Here is an 18,956-nt window from a genome sequence, read left to right on the forward strand (position 1 = left end):
TAAATACTGGTGTTCAGATGGACCATAGAGATAGTTTGTCATGATGGAGGTTGGGGTGAGGGGGAGCGAATTTGGTCTTTTCCTTACTTCCTGCCAATTGAGGCAATAATTATTCAGCAATTTCTTTCTTCTGCCTCCTGGCAACAGAAGGATATTAGACATAAAGTAAGCATGGGCTTGTGGTGTGTAATATCTTGTGGACAAAGAGAATGATGAGAAAATTCTACCTAAACGTCTGTGACCATGAATGTGTGTTTGTGTATATTTTATTGGTTAGAAGAGCCATACATTTGAAAATGTTCTGAGAACCTGCTACATGCTGGGCTCTGCTCTGGCCACTCAGATGTGATATCTCTGTTCATTGAGTTACATTAGAGCTGGAGGAGACAAACCAGGAATGAAGATGCAAATAAGAAAAACAGTGCTATGTAGGGTGATGTATAGAGTAACCAGATGGGTACTTTAGGGTGGGTGATCAGGGGGCCTATTGGGGCTGAGATCTGAATGCCAGAGGGAGCCATCCATGTAAGGGAGGAGGAGGAAAGGGGAGGGGGAGGGTGAAGAGGGAGGGGGAGGGGAGGAGGAGGAGGGGAGGAGGGGGAGGAGGAGGGGGAGGGGGGGGGGAGGGGGAGGGGGGGGAGGAGGGGGAGGGGGAGGAGGAGGGGAGGAGGAGGGGGATGGGGAGGGGGAGGGGAGGGGGAGGGGAGGGGGAGGAGGGGAGGAGCAGGAGGAGGAGGAGGGAGAGGAGGGGGAGGGAATGGGGAGGAGGGGAGGGATGGGGAGGGGGAAGGGGAGGGGGAGGAGGAAAGGGAAGGGGGGAGGGGAGAGGAGGGGGAGGGGGAGGGGGAAGGGGAGGGGGAGGGGGAAGGGGAGGGGGAGGGGGAAGGGGAGGGGAGGGGGGAAGGGGAGAGGGAGGGGAGGGGGAGGGGGAGGGGGAGGTGGCAGTGGTGCTGGTTGTTCCAGGCAGAAAATATGGCCAGTGAAAAGGCCCTGTGTTGGGAACAAGCTTGACCTATTTGAGCCCAGAAAGAAGGCAGTGAGGCTGGAGCTGAGTGAAGGAGGGGAGAGTGGCATGATATGGGGTTGGAGTTGGTGGCAAGGATCAGACTGGAAGTTTAGTAAATCAGAGTAGGGATTTTGGATTTTATTCCAAATCCAATGGGAAATCCTTGGAGGGCTTTACACAGGGGAGTGAGCTCTGATTTACATTTTCAGAAAGACCCTCTGGCTGCCCTGTGGCAGAGTTTAGGAGGGCAAGAAGTGGAGGTGCTAGTGGAGACAGTGAGAAAGGGAAGAGCTCTGGACGTGATTCAGAGGCCTCACGGGACTGGTTGACTTAGATGGCAGGGTGTGGAGGATAAAGTGACTCCTAGGTGGGTGGAGACCCCACTAACTGCCACGTGGACAATTTGGGGAGTAGACGGGGGCAAAGAGTTCTGCTTGGCCATGTGAAATTTGAGATGTGTGTTTTACATCCAAGTGGAGATGTCAAATAGCAATTGGATATGAGTTTGGAGTTTGGAAAAGGGAATGGAATTTTCAATGACTGCAAAGATCTACCTGATTATTGATTTCATTTGATACCATCGATCAGAGATAGGGCTTTGGGATTCATCAGCCTGTAGATGGTATTGAAAACCATGGGGTTGGATGGATGAATTGGGTAGAGTGTGTGGAGGAAGAGGAAGCAGAGGCCCAAGACGTGGGGTTTAGTCTCCAGCAAGAAGCAAGAGTGTCAAGGCAGGGGACTGGGGGTAGAACACGCTATGAGCTTCCTTCTATCCACTGCCGGAACCCCACTCAGCGGTTTCACAACTGTGGGCTATTGATCACCATGGCCTGAGTGAGAGGTTGATTTATCAGTGAAAACCCATTGCGATCTCTTGGGGGAAGGCCCTTAAATTATGTGGATAGTTTAAAAGTCTGTAGAATCACTTTTCAGTCAACAGGTAACTTACTGAACATACACTATTGGTTAAGTGGTATTCTGGGCAATATAGCTTCATTTTCAGAGGACAGTGCATTGTGGCTTCACACACACACATACACATTTACACACATATGTGTGTGGTATTATTACTTGTGGGTCCGTGTGCTTGAGTGGGCGTTCTGTAACAGACAATCACTGTATACACATAAATGCAAAAATGCACAGGTGCAGCCATCATCCGTAAAGCCTGCTTTCTGCTCTGTGTGGAGCCCCCCTGAAAGTTCCCTTGTCCTCACCTCCAGCAATCCTAGAGTCTCTTCTGTCTCCTGGGGATGGAGCTGGACTCTGTTGTTAAGCTCTGTGTTTGACACGTTTCCTGGCTTCCATGTTTGCTGTGATCACCTCTTAAATCTGCAGACCTGAATCCATGAACATTTAGGTCACCGGTCCAAGCAGACTTCAGCTCACAAACTGGTTGGAGGTGCTGGTCTGTGCTTTGGGGTTGGGTGTAGTTTCTCAGCTGCAACTTTTCAGTGGAGATGAGGGTTCAGGGAAGCCACATGCAAGAATCTTCAAGAACTAGAGTCTTGGAAATTTTTTAGGAAGTTTAATATCTGGCATTTGTGGATGAAAAATGTCACCTGCTGTATCAGTAAACAAAGGATGTTGCAGCCATCAAACCATTAGCCACTGTAGCCACCCCCAGCTATGCACTGTGAGGGGATTCTGGATGGAGAGAAAAGCGGGATGCTGGCCCTAGATAGTTAAGGTGCCTATCAAAGGAGTGATTTTCATAAGCCCAGACTTTTGCATCTTCCCATACATAGGAAAGCGCTTAATTCATTAACTTGAGATGTCTGTTTTCTCTTTAATTAATAGTAATCTTTTGATTTTCCGACTACCTGATTTTTGTTGCAAAAACTCCTATATATCCTGGCCCCTCCCTTACCTCTTCAGAGCAGTCCCTCAGAGCTATCTGAGAGACTGCCTCCCGGGCGTAAGTCCTCAGCAAGTTTTCCGAATAAAACATAATTTAAATTTTAGGTTGTGCATTTTTATTTTTCAGTCAACACATCTTTCTCAGAAGCAATGAAAATATTTTCTACTCCTTATCCCATTCACCTCTGACAGAGCCCCGGAAGTTCAGTGAGAGTAAGAATTGTTATTCTGAGTTTACGGAGAAGGCCCTTAACAAAGAATCCCGTGTGAGGTCCCAGAGTTAGCAGGGGATGCTGGTGGGACTCTAGCCACCAGGGCCAGTTCTCCATATCTTGGAGTGAAGAGGTGCTTTCTCCTACAGGAAAAGTATTGCTCTCATGAAATTTGCAGAGTCCATATGTAAGGACCCCAATCTAGTCTCCGGACCTTAAATGCCTGTTCTCCACCAACTGTTACAAAAGGGTCCAACTAATACACGAATCCTGGGGTATTTGGGTACAGGATAAATGGGGTAACATGGAGGCGGGAGAGGGAGGAAGGAGTGAAAGCTGTACTAAGTAGCAGTGGAGTTCAATGACGTTTACGTTTGATCTGAGATCTATAAGCCTGCTTCCATACCTTTTGCCCTTTCTACCTAGCCTTATACATTCTGCAGCAAAAAATGGACTGGACCACAAAAACATGCCTACTAGTTTATCAAGCGGGCTTTCTACCTGGGTACACAAATGCTAGTAATACTAATGATAGCCATGGCTTTAAAAATAACACTGACAGTGGCATTTCCAAAAATTAAAATAACCTCAAGTTTGAACTTTCACGATCCCAGTCATAGAAAGTCTACGACAGCATTGAATAAATGTGAGAGGTGTCATTTGAGGTGGAATGGTGAGACGTGGAGGTGAATCCCAGAACTCCACACCCTTCATCTCTAAGCGGTCAGCCTGCAAACCGCTGAGGACCGGCCTCAGAAGATGGCTCGTCAGAGCAGGGGGCTTTGGGGTGGGGGGCAGTTGTTCTTCAGGGTTAGGATCAAATTTAAAAGCACCACCATTTACCTTGGTTGCTAAGCCCTCCTGAGCCCGAAGTGAGGAATTCTGATTGGCAGAATCTGTAGGAATTTAGACAAGGGGAACAGCACGGAAAAACGGGAAGCTTAGGATGGGGACCCTGGCTGCAAAGCAACTCAGTGCTTCAATAAGCCCGAATCTGCTGAGAATACATTTTACGAACATGCAGCTAAGTTGGCTGCCTTTGTTTGGGGGTTTGTTAAGCATTATCTAAAGAATGCCATGGTTCAGCCTGCTCGGTGTGAAGTCTAATTCTTCCCCTTTCTGGAGCCACGGCCTGGTGTGTTCAATTTTTCTCTCTCCGTAGGGCTGCAGGCGCTCTGGTACTCCAGCCAAAAAAACACTCATATTTTAGCAAGCTTAGTCCCAGTCTGGTTGCCAGGCAGTAAAACGAGCACTTGCCTGCCCCAGGGAGAGGGGGACCGCGAGATGGAAAGGGGTCATGTAAACGGCTCACTCGAGCCCTCCCCCTAAATCTCCGCTTGAGAGTCTTTGGGGCAGTTGATATGTTTATCGATGTGGAGAGACACTGCTGCATAGGCCCAAACTGTGGTCGTTTGTCAGAACTAATACTACAAATTATTTTTATTATTGTAGAGATGCTAATCAAGGATAAGTTTGCCCTCTGCCGCTTCTGGAGGGTGTTAGATATACTCATTTGACTGACGTGGTTCTGCATACGCAGCACGGACCCCATTTCACGAAAGGGCAAAGTGAGGCATAAAGCAGCTGAGTTTCTTGCACTGAGGGAATAGATGAATCAAACAGCAGCATCTCGTTCCCCTCAAGGGAGGGCAGCATTGCAGGTGGACTTCGTGTATCTTCTCTGACATCTTCTCTCCAGTCTCCCTGCGGTGCAAGAGGCTGCAGGAGAGATGCCCTTCAGTCCTGGACATACTTCTCTGTGACTGATATTAAGAAGAGGGCGCTGAGATAGGCCCTCTGTCTCTTCTTCCAAGTCTCCGCTGGAACAGGAAGCAGACTCGGGCCAGTGCTTGCTGACTGCAGTGCTACTCTTCAGGGACAAGACCTCTGCCCACTGGATGAAGTCCACCCCCGTTTATTTTTCACAGACCGTGGAGTTCCCGTCAGGGAAGAACCGATTTCAGCCACGACTGGACAAGTCTGGTGAGTTTGCGACCCACAGTGGAAAGGCTACTAGTTCTGGCCTGGAACTCACTGACACAGGAAAACGTGCTGAATGCCCACAGGATGTCCAGCTGGTGGTGGACATTTAACTTCCGAGCTCCTCAAGCCTGAATTGCAGAAGAGGCCCTCACAAACAGAGAGGAGGCTGCCTCCTTTGCCTCCTGCCTGGTGCTCTCGGGGCTGAGGTTCCCTGTGGGCCTCCGATAAAAAGACTCACACCTCACCTTCAGGACCCTTGGCACTGGGTCCCCTTTAACGCTCTGATGCCTTCCTCTTGGCCTGCAGGTGAGTTTTCTCTGGGTGAAGGCTTTTTAATGCTGTGCTCCCCACTGAGGGCCTGTGTACTGAATTTTTTTTTAAAACAACTGATTATCAGTTTATTAAAAATGTTGATTTGAGCATCTGCAAATGGTGACTTCAACCTCGACTCCTGGCTGAAGACCGATGGAAGTGATCTGCTGGACAATCTCAGGAGGCCTGTGCAGGTCAGTGAGTCGCCTGTGGATCCTCATCTGGAAACGATCCCAAGTCTTAGAACCTTCACCACCAGGAGTTTTCCTTGTAGTTATTCTCAGAGTCTTGGTAGGCATCTGAACCGGTCCTTTCACTTTGGGATTCTTTTCCTTCGTGCCTCTGATCTGGTCAACACATACCTTCTCCAAAGACTTCACGTTGCGGCCGGTGAGGGTGATTCTAATATGGTGAATCACCACGCCACCTCTGGCTCCACGGAAGTCTTTCTGGTATCTTTAAAAGCCATGGCTGCGGCGCGGCTTCCTGACCGGCTTGTTCGTCGGTGGGGGTGAACAGCGGTGAGGCAGGGACAGGAGCGGGTGGCCCGAGGCTCCGCTGCAGTGGCGACCGCCTCTTCTTCAAAGAGCCTGTGTACTGAATTTCATCTGGTCCTGCCACCTCCCATCCAAATGCCAGTCAAACCAGGAGGTAGTCCAGAATCGGGTGGTATGGGCTAGCCCCTGGGCATATGGAACCAGCGAGGTTTGGAGAGCCTGCGGGTGAAGAGGGAGGACAGCAAGAGAGAGGGTGCAGCAAGCGGGCAGAGAGAGAACACCTGTGGCAGGGAAACTCCTGTGTTTGATGAAGGGCTTGGCGTGATGGAGGTGCCGGGAAGAAGTGAGGGGATGTGAGAAAGGTTGCTCTGAAAGGCAGGAGAAACCTCCTGAAGGAGAGCCTGGATGATCGTCGCTTTTCATTCTCTCATAGCGTGGCTGCCGAGTGTCTCCTGGGTTCCAGGCGCAGTGCTAGATTCTCGCATACAAAAACTAATAGGGCACAGCCACATGCTAGATGTTGATAGCTAGATGCCTCCAAGACAGTTAAGCGTGGTGAGGTTATGGACCTCTCTGAGAATGTGATGTAAACTGGCAAGGTGGTTTCGTGAGCGGGGGCTCTGCAGCTAGAGCCCTGGGTTTGAATCCCGGCTCCACCGCTGGTTGGTTCTGTGACTTTGGCAAGTTTTTTAACCTCTTGGTACTTCTGTTTCCCCATCTCTAAATGGAGGATGAAAGCAATTTGTATCTCCTATGTAAGGACTAAATTAGCTGCTATGGGTTAAGCCTTTAGAATAGCAACTCGTGCATGGTAACTGACATTGGGTATGGTAGTTATTCCCAGAAATTCGCATTAAGCACCTACACACAAAACCATACAATTTCTGGGGGGGTTCATAGACCTCCTGATGCCCAGTCATAGACCCCTGACTAAGAATCCTAGTTACTTCTTCACTTATGTCACCCAACCAATCAGAAGAAGCTGGATTCTTGCCCTGAAGAACAACAGATCCCATTCTTTCTCTGCCATTCTAGCAGGAAGCATTTTAGGTGCTGTGGGGTGCCGTGGAGGGTGGAGGTAGGGTGCACGCAGCAGAAGGATGAGACCTTCCTGTGGCCACAGTGGACGGAGGGAGGCAGATTCCAGGAATCTGAAGCCCAAAGAGGGCTGGTGGAGCAAAGGAGGACTTGGGTATTCCTGGCAGCCGGGTGCTTTGAAAGATTCGCGTGGAGCAGTGACGACCCACGTTAGATCCGTCTCTGATCCGAACATACACTTGCCTGCGGTGAGAGGGAGTGTGAGATGAAGAAGACCCAATGAGTGACGTTATCCCAGGTGTGGTTACCCTGTTTGCGGCCCCTGAACAGTCTCCCAGACGCTGCAACGGCCCTGGAATGCCCCTTCCTGAGCGGAAGATTCGGCAGAGATGCCCTCTCGAACGAAGCTGGCACTCCTGGTTCTGAGCCCTGGCGGAGAGTGGAGGGATGGGCAGATGCCAAGACAACTTCATCGAGTGGACGTGCCACCCACAGAGCCTTTCTGACCCCCACCTCTTCCTGTCGCCAGCGTCTTGCCACTCAGCCCTGCCCAGCATTTGGGATTCCAACGGCCCCAGCAAACTGGCCACTCCACCCCGACTTGACTTGCAGCTCTCACCGATGAGCCCTGCAGGTCCCTTCCCCGGCACCCCCCATTCCTGTCCCAAACAGTCGAATATAGGTCCCAGAGCTGTTGCACGATTGCACCCTACTTGCAGCTCATTCGTACCCTCACCGTACGTTGCTAGGAATCGTGAACACAGTTGTGGCATGCCTTGAATTTGGCCGATTAAAGACTTTAGTTCCCACATCTTGGGCTCAGTGGAGGCCCTTACCTCTACCTTTCTATATCTCTCTACTGCTCAGTGCCCTGTTTCTCCTGCTGTCAGTTGGAGTTACCAACAAGAACGGCACCAAATGATGTGTATGGAGTTCCCACGTCCTTTGTAAAGTGCGCTCACATGCGGTATCTTACTAATATCATCCTCCGTTTTCAATCATGAGTAAATGCTTTTTTCCAACCACTCTCTTAAGAGCTGAGGAATTTATTTCAACCAAGGAAGCCTGTCATCAGTCACACTTTAAAAATCTTTTTGCTTTTCATGACAAATGTAGAATAACATTGTCCGAGGTGATGTTAGCAGCCGAAGTCAGGAGAGAGTGGTTATACCCTCCAGTTCTGAGTCCTGTGTTCACCCTGGCTTCGAGCATATGGTTGTGGGACCACTGGCCATTCATCCTCTTTAAGTTACCCATCAAGTTACAAGTGCTGATTCTTCCTGGGACCCACGGCTGCATGCTGGGGCCAGGCTTTGCCAAAGACTGCATGGGGGAGGGCGGAGGGCAGCTGCCTCTTGGGCAGCACAGTCTGGCTGGAATCTTTTTATGTTTCAAGAGCTCTTCATCAGCAAGGGTCTGATTTTAAAATGCCGGCAGGCTCTTGTTATCAGAAAAAGAGGGACTTGTCTTAGCATTAAAGACCTCTTGAAGGGCAGGAAAAGGCAGAGAGGGTTTTCCAAGATAGACTGTGACCGGGGAGTTGAAGTTTGGCGAGGAGAATCAGAAAATGCATTCTCAGGGCGTGATACTGAGCGCAGAGGAGGGGCCTTAGCAGGGGTATATGTGAAGGAAGGTACTTCGATGTGGTTAGAAGTCACCTGTAAGTGAGGAGACCGCTGTCACCCCCCGTCAGGTTTAGTGTGACATCCTTTGGCGTTTTTTTCCTGGGGTATTGCTCACAAATGCTAATGGGCGGTTGCATTGGGCTCTCTCTAGCAGAGCCCAGACTGCTGCTTGTTGCAGGGGGGGGGGGGGGCGTGGGGTGGGGGGGGTGGGACTGTTATTCACACTTGCTAATGAATAACTTCCCTTAGTGTATTCACCAACCAAGTCAAACAAGTGACTGTGGGCACCTAGAAGCAAATTACTTGCCTGGTAGAGGCCCAGCCTGGGACTGAGATTGGGAGGACTTGAGTCCTGTAGCTCTTCAGTGGCAGTTTCAGATGTCAGTCTGGCTGTGTTTGATCCATGCGGAGGCTCGCTGATTGGAAACCATAGGGTTCCTTCCACCATTAACCCCAGAGTTCCTACAAACCCTGGTCTAGTGTGTTTAAATTAAAAACTGAACTGAGACCCAAGACGCTTCACTCTGGCAAGGTGAAAGGATACTAGAACTCCTAACAACAGGTAAGGAAATGAGAATTGCTATCAATTATTGAAGGCCTACTATGCTTCAGCTAGTGTGCTGTCTCTCTATTGTTGTATTAAATCCTGCCAACAAGCTTATGAGGCAGGTTACCATCTCCACGTTACAGATAGGGAAACTGAGGCTCAGAGAGGTTAAGTAACGCACTCTTGCCTGTGAATGGGTTCCCACCAGTGTTTCACCTCTAGGGGAATTTCAGTTTTTTGCCTCCATGGCACGTTACGTCCGTGACCGCCATGGCAACAATGCTATAAAGTTTCAAGGGACTTAGCAGCCCTGAGGCTGTGGCTGGAGACTGCGTCCCACAGCTCTTTATGAGGGTGGTGGCCATCCATCAGTCCTGCTGCCACTTCTGATTTCTGCAGTAAATACTCACCCCTGGAGTCCAGCTCTGGGAAGGTGGATTAGCTAAGGGCAGCGTGGTCATTTCTCAGTTCTTAGAGAGAATCAGCAGTCAGCCCTGACTTCTATGCCCCAAAACCAAAATCCCATGTTAGTTCAATTCAATTCATTTTAATTCAGTCTGACAAACAGTTAAGTACCTACTGTACTGTACATGGCTAGGTACTATGCTATGTACAGGGGATTAAAAAAAAAAAAAAGGAATATTGTTCCTCTAGGGACACAGTGTAGTGAGGGAGACAGATATAAGCTGATAGTTATAAATTCGGTGACATAGACCAAAGTAGATGCGTAAAGTGTTCTTAGACCATGAAGATGAGAGTATAAATACATATGTGTGTAGAGGTCCTGAGGATGGGAATGGAGGATGGCCAGGGGAGGCCACAATTGGACCTGAAAAGTAGAGAAGAGAGAAAAAGTCATTCCAGGAAACCAGGCAGGTGTGCACTGCCCAGGACTCAGGGCAGGTACGTCACCGTCAGGCTAGGATGAGATTACGCTCACTTAGCCTCTCTGTGCCCGGTTGCTTAGTCTGTAAGATGGGGACGATCACTGTGTCTGACTCAGGGTGGTGATGATGAATAAATGACTTCATCTAGTGCCTTGAGGAGTGTCTTGGGCATGTAAAGCTTCAGCGAGCGTGACTTGCTAGTGCTTGTTTGTCTTCACGTGGTGCTACCTTGTGGCATCGCTCTGTGGTCCTGTGTGTTCTCCCAGAGGTGCCAGATGTGTGCTCAGCAATCTGTTGAACGTCTTCTTGCACCCTCATCTTATTTAACTCTTGTATCATCACTTAGCTTTGCTCATGCTTGTGCTCTGAACCTCCAACTAGATGTTAGACTTCCCTGTGGAAGGAACAATCTATGTTTTTGTGATACTCATCGCATGGAGTGACTCAATACAGTGGGTGCTTAATAAATGCATATTTATTACAAATAAGATAATGTACGTAATAAGATGCGATGTGTTTGGTGGGGGCAACATTCATATCAGGAGAGACAAGATAGCAGAATTAGGAGCTCATCGTATGGGAGCCCAGATGGGAAGGTGAGATTTGCCTCAGTGGACAGGGTCCGAAGGATCCCTGATGGGTTGACCAGCCTTTCTTGAAAAATTTCGCCCCTTTGAGTCGATGGCACATTTGTGTCTGCTGGATGAATGGTCTTTGTATGGACACCGATTATCTCAGGACTTGCTGTTAGGAGGGGCTTCTGGGTGGTATTGGGTTCCTAGGAAGCCGTCAAGCAGGCTCCCTTCGTTAGACCACACATGCTACTCATCCTTTGTAAAGGGCGGGGGAATGAGTCCCTAGGCATGACAGGTCACTCAGGGATGGTGATGGCTTTGCACATCCCTCCTCCAAGAGCTTGCTCAGAAAGAGTTCTCCATCAGCGGGACACAGCACGTTTGGACTTGCCTGGGTGGCTGGTGCACAGAATCCTCCCCACACACCCTCAGGGCTGCTCTTACCTGCGCCAGAGCAGTTAGTGCTGTGGCTCCTCCCACCTCGTGTCTCCAGCTGGGCTGGTGCAAGTCCAAACCACGAAGTGCTTCTCCCAGGACAGATGGGAATGTGGGTGCAGTGCATAGGCTGAGCTGTAGAAAGTCCTCTATTTCCTCTCTCCGTGCCGCCAGGGATGTGCTTATAAATACCTCTCCGTGGGCCATAGAAGAACGTTCACGGAAGACCTAAATCCTGCCTTGTTCACAGCCATCACTCTGGGGACTTCCCCAGGCTGCATTCACTGCTGAGGGCCTTGTCAGCCCCAGGCTCACCCTCACTAGCATCTTCCTGAACCACACCATCAATAACTATCGATCATATCCCTAGGCGGGCCCCTAACAAGCTAGCCTGACTGCTCTGGGCCTCCTGGGGGCTTCTGCGTTTCTCCGTGCCTCTTATTTCATCGCTCACCGAACGATGGAACACAGCCAGCTCACTTCCCAGGCCATCCTCATCCTTCCGCCCCTTCCTGCCATCACCTCTCCCCACCCACGCAGCCCCAGTCCTTCCAACTCCCCCACAGTGGTTTTCCATCTGTGCTGATGGAGGTGAGCATTGTTGCACATTCTTGGGCCTGGGGTATGCACTTGTTTGAGCCCAGCGGAGGCGGGGACAGGCTGGATGGCAGGGGAGGGAGGAGTGGGTGAGGGTCCTTTGCACAGTTTGGTTGCCACCCTCACGTTGGCCCTGCTGCTTCTGATGAGTGAATGAGGCTGGTTGACGCTTCAGCCACCGGTGTAACCAGATCTCCCAGGACTCTTGAAAAATGGAGTCCTCTTCAGCAGCAAATGTTTGCAATTAACTTTAACATATGTGGAATTTGTTTTTGCGTCCGTAAAGCATGATAGGCAGTGAGGGTCTGGCAGGGAACGCGCCCAGCTTGTCACGCCCTGGGCCGAGCTGGTGGGTGGAATCTTTCCACTCTGTTTACAGCACGGAGTCGCTTGGTGAACTGAGTGGTCATCGATGGGTCAGCCGGGGCCCTGAGCCCTCCCTCTGGCTTGGTGCAGCCTCTTCCTTCCAGGTGTTTCTACCTGCCCAGCAGCAGGGTAAAGTGTGGTTCTCTTCCTTTTCACGACGGGGTCAGCAGCCGCTGGTCTTAGTGACCCTTGCTTCTCAGTTTTGGCCACTGTCTGGTTCCTGTGCTCTTGGAACACTGTGCCTTCTGCTGTCCGGCCGTCCTGCAGGGATCCACAGGCTTTGATCGGCATGCAATAGAAAACATAGGTCAGCTTTGGGACCAGATCCCAGGTGAACTCTATGACTTAGTAGGTATTGGGCTGCAAGTAACATGAAAATGAATGATCGTAGGTTTAAACCAAAGGGAGAGTGATTTTTTCTTAACCAGAAATTGGGAGGGATGCATTTCTGTGTTGGTTTGGCAGTTCAACTGTGTCATCCACGGTTTGGATCCAACCTCTCTCTAAATTCCTACCCTCTGTCCTCCGTGTGTTGACTTCATCGTCCTGCTTGTCACCCAGTGCCTGCAAGGTGGCTTCACATCGTCATAAGATAGGGCCCAGAGTGAGAAGGAAAGGGCTGGGACTAGAGCTTTCTTCGTTGTCTGCTTCTGAGAGGAAAATCTTTCTTTGAAGTCCCCAGCAGACTTCCCCTTATATCTCTTTGGCCACATACCCACCCACCCCCAGGTTGGTCACCGGCAAACGGGGAGAGATTGGTCTGCCTGGCTAAGATTACTCGCGACTTCTCCCTGGAACGGGGTACATTGCTGCCCATCAACATTGGGGTTCCCTTAGTGAGGTAGAAGTGGTGACTGGGAAGGCAACCAACGGTGTCTGCTGTGGTGTTCCTCCACTGGCAGAAAAGGCAAGGGTCACTGGGCTCGAAACTGCTGGAAGGGGAGAAGTCACTCCTGGGAAACAGAAGTGTGTGGGATATGAGATGGCAGTAAGTAGTCCACGCCTCCGCAGGATTCTTTTGCATCTATCCTGCATGCTGGCCTGACAGAGTTCCTCCTACGGCGCTGCTTGTCTCTGCTCAAAAACGTGTGGACTCCCATTTCCTATGAAATAGAGGTCAGACTCTCCTTAGCATTCAAGGCCCTCTCTCTCTGGCTCAAGACGGCCTCCCATCTCGCAGGAAACACACATTTCATATTTTATCTCTTGATACTCCTCTGTGCCAAGCAGGTAGCAGTCAAGCTAGTCTACTTTTTTACCTGCTTACCTCACCTTGGGCTTTTTGTCTGTGCATCCCAACTCACTCTAGAGTCTCCACTTGGCACGTATGACACTGTGACAGGCCGTTCAGGTTTTCTACTGATTATTTAAGGTTCTCGTTTAAGTCATCATTTCTTTGGAGAATACTGCCTTGATCGTCCCCAACTGGAAGTTTCCTGAGTCTTCTGTGAGTTTCTGCAGCTCTTGTTTTCAGTGTACCCACATGAGCCACAGAGAGCGCCGAATGGGCAAGGATGACTTCACAGCGGTGCTTGAGGCATGAGCTGACCCTTAAAGGCCGGGCAGGTTTTCGTTTGCTGAGAAGACAGAAGCCATGCCACGTAGTTGAGGGGGCAGGATGCAACTGTGAATAAGAACACACCAGGGTCTTCACATTCCTGCTTTTGCCTCACCTTCAAGCATCTTAACACTTTCTCTAGGAGCATGTGAAATTGGCTCATGGCCACCATACTGGATAGCACATATATAGGGCATTTATATCATTGCAGAAAGTTCTGTTGGGCAGTGCTGACCTGGAGGGTCGCCCGGGGAGGTGTCTAGTGGGGCTGAAATCCTGATGTCCTTTGGTGCAGGGACAGTTCCCACGTTTATTCTATTAGTTTGCTGAACTCTGACCCGGCAGTCTCTAGTGTGGGGATGGACATACAAACAGGCCTTTGAGAAGCTGGTTCTCAGCAGGGTATTCCCATGTAGCCCTGCTCTCAGCACTGGGACAGGTAACACCCTCTGGAGCCAGTCTCCAAATTGAGAGTCCAGAGTATCTCACCCTCTTTTGTCTCAAACCCTCCAAGGGACTGAAGTGTGCTTAAAGAGGTAATGGGGGTAAATGATGAAACAGGAGATCCATCCCTGGGTAGCTCTTGGTGAGCCTCTGGTGGCTTAGCCAGGGATGAGGTGGTGAGTCTAGGCTCTTGAAGAAGCCACACACCTGAGCTGTTGGGGATTTCTCTCTGTCCTGTTCTTCGACTTCGGGTCCAGTGTATAGAAAGCATGGCTCCCTTCTAGAGATTCTTGTTGCCTGTCATAGGGTCTTTGCAATAGCTTTCAAAAATTTTCATAAAAATATGAAGCACATCTAGATAGCTAAAACCAGGCTATGTACATGTACATAAAACCTGGTACGTGGACTGTTTTGCAGACTGTTTTTAGTGATATCCCCTCATTTGCTGCTAAAAACTGGTGACGTGGTTTTCATTAACCCCATTTTTCAGTTGAGAGATTCAGGCTCAGAGAATTAGTTAGCTTGACTGAGGTCACACGGATAGTAAGTGGTAGAGTGGGATCTCAAACTCATGCCTTTCAGTGCTCTTCCCACTACACTATCATTTCCCTTTAAATTATATTATAAAAAGACATTTAGCATCCCTTCCACCTTACTTCCTATTTGTACATATTGCAGTAGATGTGGGAATATTTACTAGCAATCCTACTGAGACAGTAACAATCTCTCTCAAAGCCATTCCTAAGGCCTCAGTATTTTGCATGTTGTGTGAGGTGCAGGGCTTGGTTTATCCAGTCTCTGCACTCGCTCTTGAGCCAGCTGCTCCACCATTCATGACTGTGGCTTTAACGTTAGCCCAAGAGCATCACAAAAAGTGTAGATCTGAGGCAAAGGAAAATTACTTGGATAGAATTACCATATGACCCAGCAATCCCACTACTGGGCATATACCCAGAGAAGACCATAATTCAAAAAGACACATGCACCCCAGTGTTCATTGCAGCACTGTTTACAATAGCCAGGTCATGGAAGCAACCTAAATGCCCATCGACAGATGAATGGATAAAGGAGATATGGTACATATATATAATGGAATATTAGCCATAAAAAGGAACGAAATTGGATCATTTGTAGAGACATGGATGGACCTAGAGACTGTCATACAGAGAGAGAAAAACAAATATTGTATATTAACACATATATGTGGAATCTAGAAGAATGGTACAGATGAACTGGTTTGGAAGGCAGAAATAGAGACATAGATGTAGACAACACATGTAGGGATACCAAGAGGGGAAAGTGGGGAGGGGGGATGGTGGTGGTGGTGGGATGAATTTGGAGGTTGCGATTGACATATATACACTAATATGTATAAAATAGATAACTAATAAGAACCTGCTGTATAAAAATTAAATTAAATTAGATTAAAAAAAGAAACTACAATTGCAAAAAAAATTAATAAAGGCCAATTTTTATCAATTGTCATTTAATCAACCAAGCAATCAGTCAAAATAAAAGTTACCTCAAAAGTCCCATTTAAGAAAAAAAAAGGAAAATTACTTGGCATATTCATTGCCAAATATTAGTGCTTTGATTTATGTGGTTTTGACTTAAGCTTGGCTCTGCTTTTGATTAGATCAAACAATCCAGAGTGGTCCAGACTTGGGCTCCTTTCAGTATGACTTTGCGAGAATTCTACCTATAGCACCCAGGAGGCTTACCTCGCTCTAAGTTAAGGCCAGTTCTTACTCCATGTGTGTGCTGGGTCCCATGGGATACCCACTCCTTCAGCTGGATGTTGCTCCAGAATGTCTCCCCTACCTCTGACGTCCATCCTGAAGATTCCCCTCATATCACATAATTCCTGTGGGCAAGCATTCCATAATTACTACCCCTGAAACCATCCTGGACCCTATATCCCCCTCCAGCTATCACTCCCTTTCTCTGTGCTATTTCACAAAACTCCTTGAAAGAGCTATTTACCCCTGTGTCCCCATGTCCCCCACTCCACTGCACCCCTCCCCCAGCCATCCACCCTCCCTCACCACATTGCTAAGCCAGGTGGTCAGTGCTCAGTCCTCATCTTCCTGGACTTGTCAGCAGCACTGGATGGGTTTCATCCCACCTGTTTCCTTGAAACATTCCCTTCACTTGGCGTCCACTGCACTTTCCTGTTCTTTCCCCTGTCTCCTGGTCACTTCTTCTCAGTGTCTGTCTCTTCTTACCTGGAGTATTTAAAAAACCTCCTATTGGCTTTCCTCCTTTTGACCTTCCCCTCCCTACACATAGCTCTCAACACAGCACTGACAGTGATCCCATTAAAACTTTATCCCATTAAAACTTCATCCTTATACCCCAAAGAATTGAAAACAGGAACCCAGTCAAGTTCATGGACATGCATGTTCATAGCAGCATCATCCCCAGTAGCCAAAACGTGGAAACAGCCCAAACGTCCATCAGTAGATGAATGGATAAATAAGTGTGGTATAGCCATTCAATGGAATATTACTCAGCCATAAAAGGAATGGAACACTGACACATGCTTCAACGTGGATGAACCTAGTAAACATGCTAAGTGGAAGAAGCCAGGCACAAAAGGACACATACTGTATGATTCTATTTATATGCAATATCCAAAATAGGTATCAGTAGAGACAAAACACAGATTCGTGGTTGCCCACGTTTAGGGGCAGGGGAGAATGGAGGGAGGAGAAGCTGATTAGTGTGTTAAGGGGTTTTATTTTGGAGTCATGGAAATGTTTTGGAATGAGATAGAGCTGGTGCTTCTACAACACTGTGAAGGTACTGAATGCCCCTGAATAGTTCCCTTTGAAACATGTTACGTGAATTTTACCTCAATAAATGAAAAAGGAAAAGAAAAACTTCATCCGGCAAATCACTCCTCTGCAAAACACCCTCCACTGGCTTCTGCAGGAAAAGTTGAAGTCCCCACTGTCATCTGCAAGGTCCTCTGTGGCCTATCTAGCCTCTCCCCCATAACTTCTCCAGTCACAGCTCTTACCACTCTGCCCCTTGCCCACATCATCCAGCCACACTGGACTCCATGCTGTTTCCTGCTTCTACCCCAGGGCCTCTGCACCTGCTGTTCTCTCTGCGGGGAAGGTTCTTCCCACAGGTAGTGGTAAGGCTCACTTACTTCACCAGCTCCTTCAGATTTTTGCTCAAACATCAGCTACTCAGTGAAAATGACAACTCCTCACCCTGGCACACTTCCCATCCTCTTGTATGCCTTCCTTTTAATCTACTGCACTCATCTGACATTCTATTTGGTGTCTGTTTGTTTTCAATCAAATGTAAACTCCAAGGGCTGGGATTTTGCTTGGTTTGTTCACTGTTATATTTCTAGCACCTAGAATGGTGCCTCGATATCAGCAGCTAGAATCGTAGGCACTACACAGTTATTTGTTATATGTGTGGATAAAACCTTTTCCATAAGGATCTATAATTTGAGTTTCCCAACTTCCTTTTCAATATTTGCAAGTTGTGAAGACCTTGTGTCCCTTTGTGAGGAATGCTGCAAAATTCATTATTTTTTCTCCAGGCGTGGCCATAAATTAGTTGGTCATGACCTTTATGTTGTTTTCTGGTTGGTGAAGATGTGTTGTGGTGTATGTTCCCCCTCTTTTTCTCTTCCCCTCCCATGGCTGCAGTTTGGACAAAGAACTTTTTTTTCGCGGGGCTACTGACCTGTTCTTAGAGGGATTCAGCCCACGACTATAGTCTAGGTAGCAATATGTTTCAGTGACAAGAACAATTACCAAATGTTCTTCCCGTGTGGCTCTTCTTGGTACAGTTGGGATAGAGGTTGATGCCAGTATATGCAGCTCCTTCCTCACAGTGAAGAAATAAGCAGGGCTCGGAGAAACACTCATGTTCAAGTGCAAAATAATTCTTGCCTTTTCCTTAGAAGTCCCTTCTTCCTGGTGGACTGGGGCAAGGTCTACAGGCCTTTTGAGAGGCATCTTCACGAAAGCTCCTCTGCCTACTCCCTTGCCCAAATGAAACACAAACCCCTGTCTTTGTGCCTGGTTGAAGTAATCTGCCTAGCACCCAGTACTGAAGGCAGGCATTTCTCCTGTCACCGGCACGAGGTCCCTCCAGCCTTAGGTTTTGGCTTGGAAGAACTGGCCTTCAAATTCCTAACTGTCCTTAAAATTCTACCTGGGAACCCGGAGTCTCTGAGAAGCAGGGAAGTGATGGGCTACTTTATTACCATCCTCCCTTTGATCCCTTCTTATAGACTCTGAGAGCTCACTGCCCTAAGTGGAACGGAGACACCCCTAAAAGCTCACGTTCCCTTCAAGACTTCCTCTGGCTTGGGGACACCCTAGCTGGTCATTATTTATTCCCATGGTAGGGAGGGGTTGTTATAAATTATTTTTTTTAACTTCTGGCCGTAGTCTGCTATGAAACCGAACTGGATCCCCAATCTAAGGGAGTGTGTGTGTGTGTGTGTATGCACTCACATCTGTCCACATAACTTGTACACATAACTGGTCACTGTGATTCCAAGCCAGGAATCCTGTTTCACAGAGATTTTTGTGGTTCTTTAGCTCCTCATGTCTGTCCCTGTTCTCTAATCCTCTGAATGGGGCTGGCTGTGGGGAGCAGAGCCATATGAAAGGCATCCAAGATGAAAATTATATCCCAGACTTGCACACGAATATTGTGGTTGGGGTGGAGGTTTGTTGGCTGGTGCTTCACACTCGCCACTGTTCCTCCTGGCTTTTCTGTTTTTCCCCAATTCCCACTCGCTTGTTTCTCACACAAGTTCCAAGGCTGATGCTCTTCTGGGTGACACCTGGCCTGGGCCTTTGATCTCAGAGCCTGGGCTCTCTCTCAAGAAGTGGAGGGCAACATCTGGCCTTTCCTTTCTAGGTATAATATTTCAGTAGAGTTTACTGATATTGCAATATAGGTGTAGGTGAACCTCATTCATCTACCTCTACCTTATCTGGAGCTTGGGTTGGTAACGGTGGTTGATAAGCAT

At 48.5% G+C, this 18,956-nt stretch overlaps 1 protein-coding gene and 1 pseudogene across 1 annotated transcript in view; one reads left to right on the plus strand and one right to left on the minus strand.

Moving 5' to 3' along the window:
- LMX1A (LIM homeobox transcription factor 1 alpha) overlaps window positions 1-18,956 on the plus strand; it is a 152,397-nt gene that overhangs the window by 69,275 nt on the left and 64,166 nt on the right. The gene's annotated exons all lie outside the window — the stretch shown is intronic.
- LOC101334161 (small ribosomal subunit protein uS10-like) lies at window positions 5,466-5,845 on the minus strand (annotated as a pseudogene).

Source organism: Tursiops truncatus, chromosome 1 (assembly GCF_011762595.2).
Source record: "Tursiops truncatus isolate mTurTru1 chromosome 1, mTurTru1.mat.Y, whole genome shotgun sequence".
In the NCBI taxonomy this organism is placed as follows: domain Eukaryota; kingdom Metazoa; phylum Chordata; class Mammalia; order Artiodactyla; family Delphinidae; genus Tursiops; species Tursiops truncatus.